Source organism: Coenobita brevimanus, chromosome 6 (assembly GCF_032717465.1).
Source record: "Coenobita brevimanus isolate Jiangsu-jjx chromosome 6, ASM3271746v2, whole genome shotgun sequence".
Classification (NCBI taxonomy): Eukaryota; Metazoa; Arthropoda; class Malacostraca; order Decapoda; family Coenobitidae; genus Coenobita; species Coenobita brevimanus.
This window is the reverse complement of record NC_136959.1, coordinates 49,210,120-49,213,369: the sequence shown is the minus strand read 5'-3', so window position 1 is coordinate 49,213,369 and position 3,250 is coordinate 49,210,120.

The window sequence follows — 3,250 nt, the reverse complement described above, 5'->3', positions numbered from 1 at the left end:
CCCAAGGAAAGGGAGGTAGCCGAGACAGGACGGCACACTCCCCATTTACTCATCCATTCAAACACATTCATTCGCATCTTAGCCCCAAAGGGGAGAACGGACAGATCTTCACCGCACCACACCGCACAAGGGTCAACTGCGCAATGCAATCAGTGACATCCGCAGCAGGGCCCGACAGCAGAACTGGTTTACCCCTGCCACATCATAACAAACCCATCCCCTTACCCGCACCTGACCTGACTAGCTGATCAGACCAAATGCGGGAGAATATCCCCTCAGGGCTGCGTCATCACTTATTCATTCACAATTACTCTCCATTTATTTCTGTCATGCACAGCCACTCTTCCTTGCTCAACAGACATCCCTCTCGCATCCAGCGCTCTCTTCACACTGTCCATCCATCCTATTCGTGGTCTTCCTCTCAGCCTTACACCTCTCACATCAGATCTAGTTATCTTTTTCACCAATCGCTCATTATCCATTCTCTCCATATGCCCAAACCATCGCAACACCCTCTGCTCAACTCTACCAGCCATCTCCCGAACAACTCCAGTTCTCCTTCACACTTCATCATTTCGCACCCGATCCATATGCGTCACTCCACACATACTCCTCAGACACCTCATCTCCATTACATTCAAACTTTTCCTCTCTGCTACACCCATATTCCATGTTTCAGCCCCATATAACGCAGTCGGTACCACAACACCCTCATACAGCCTTCTCTTTACATCCATTCTAAGCGAACGACATTTAAACACTTTTTTCATTCCTCCCAGCCCCTTTCCTACTTCATTTATTCTAAACTTCACTTCTGCATCTATTCTTCCATCCACAGCAACATGTGACCCTAGATATTTAAAACAATCTACCTCCTCAAGCAACTCACCATTCAAAACTATATTCATCCCCCTACCATCTATCAACCTCGTACACTTCATCACTTTACTCTTATTCTCATTTACTTTCAATTTCCTCCTTTCACACACCCTTCCAAACTCCTCTACCAACTGTCTCAATCTCTCCTCTGAATCAGTCACCAGTGCAGTATCATCTGCAAACAGCAGCTGCTTCAGATTCCACTCTCCACCATCAACATTCACCAGACTCAGACCTCCACCTAAAACTCTTGCATTCACCTCCCTTACAACACCATCCATGTAAATATTAAACAACCAAGGTGACATCACACATCCCTGTCGCAGCCCCACTCTCACGGGAAACCAATCACTCACAGCATTTCCCACTCTTACACATGCTCTACTATTTACATAAAAACTTTTCACCCCTTTTAGTAACCTACCATCAAGTCCATACAATCTTAAAACAGTCCACAAAGCCTCCCTATCAATTCTATCATACTCTTTCTCTAAATCCATAGATGCCCAAAACACATCCTTGCTTTTCGCTAAATACTTTTCACACACTTGTCTCACAGCAAACACCTGATCAACGCATCCCCTCCCTCTCCTAAAGCCACAGTGCTCATCACCAATCACCCCCTCTGTACCCTCTCTAACTCTCATAATTAACACTCTACCATACACCTTACCTACAACACTCAACAGACTTATACCCCTAAAGCTAGTACATTCATACTTATCACCCTTGCCTTTATACAACGGGACCATACAAGCACTTGCCCAGTCAATTGGCACCATACCTTTCTCAAAGCACACATTCAACAATCTTACTAACCAGTCAACAATAGTCACTCCACCACCCTTCTTATTGTGTCAATCTTGATCTCAAGAAAGCATTTGACAAGGTGCCCAGTAGGAGACTGCAGTGGAAGTTGAAAACCTTTGGAGTGGTGCATAGGAAACTATTAAAATGGATGGGAGGTTATTTGATAGGAAAGCAGATGAGAACAGTCATAAGAGACAAGGTGTCACAATGGAGAAACGTGACTAGTGGAGTACCCCAGTCCCCAGGGCTCTGTCTTAGCCCCAATAATGTTTCTGATATATGTATATGATTTGCCAGAGGGTTTGAATAGTTACAGTATGTTCGCAGATGGATGCTAAAATCATGAAACATATTAAATGTACTGATAGTTGTAAAAAACTGCAAGAGGACTTGGACAAACTCCACAGCTGGAGCCAGAATTGGAAAATGGAATTTAATGCCAAGAAGTGTCATGTATTAGAAATAGGAATGAGTGAAAAAAGACTGCACTGGACATATAAAATGGGCAATGAAATAATTCTTAAAAAGAAAAGATGAGAAAGATTTGTGATTATTCAGGATGCCTTGTCACCAGAAAAGCATGTAAACAAAATCATTGGAGGAACTTATGGATTACTGACTAACATGAGAGTGGCTTTTCATTATATGGACGAGGAAATGCTGAGGGAGTTGATAGTGACCATGATAAGACCAAGACTGGAGTATGCAGCTTTGGTATGGTCACCTCATTTGAAGAAGCATATTGTGTGGATGAAAGGATGCGAAGATGTGTAAAGGATTCAAGAGTGTATAGAGGTTGGGGGAGTGGACTTTCTGACCACTACTTGGTGGTGGCCAGAATTAGGATGCAAGTAAGATGGAGGAATAGAAGAAAGGAAAGACGAGAGGAAGGAGTAGTTGCAAGGAGAGTGGAAAGGTTACAAGAGGATGAGAAAAAGGCAGAGTATAAGAGAGAAGTGGAGGAACGATTGGGGAAATATGAATTGGAGCAGATGGGAGACGTGGAAGGTGTGTGTAAGATATTTACAGAAGAAATATGTGCAGCATGTGATGCGGTGTGTGGAAGGAAAAGAAGACGGAGGGGGGTGCAAGGAACAGCGTTGTGGACTGAAGGGGTGAAACAGGCTGTGGCACAAAAGAAGAAAGCATACAATGAATGGATGAGAAATAGGGGCGTGGAAGAAGTTGAGAGGCGGAAGAGAGAGTTATATGTGGAAAGGAAGAGAGAGGTGAAAAGATTAGTAAGAGAGAGTAAGAAGAGAGTGGATGAGGAATTTGGAAGGAATTTGAGTGTAAAGTGGAGGGACTGTAAGAAAATGTTCTGGAGAGAAGTGAAAAGAGTAAGACAGGGTGGAAGTGAAGTTAGCAGGGGAGTGAAAGATAAAAATGGTAGATTACCAGTGGAGAAGGAAGAAAAAGTGAGCAGATGGAGAGAACACTTTAAGGAATTATTGAACGTAGAGGATGGAAGTAATGTTAGTATAAGTGGCTGGGGAATGGCTGGGAGAAGGAGGGAGGTGAGAAGAGAGGAAGAAATCAGTAGGATAGAAGTTGTGGAAGC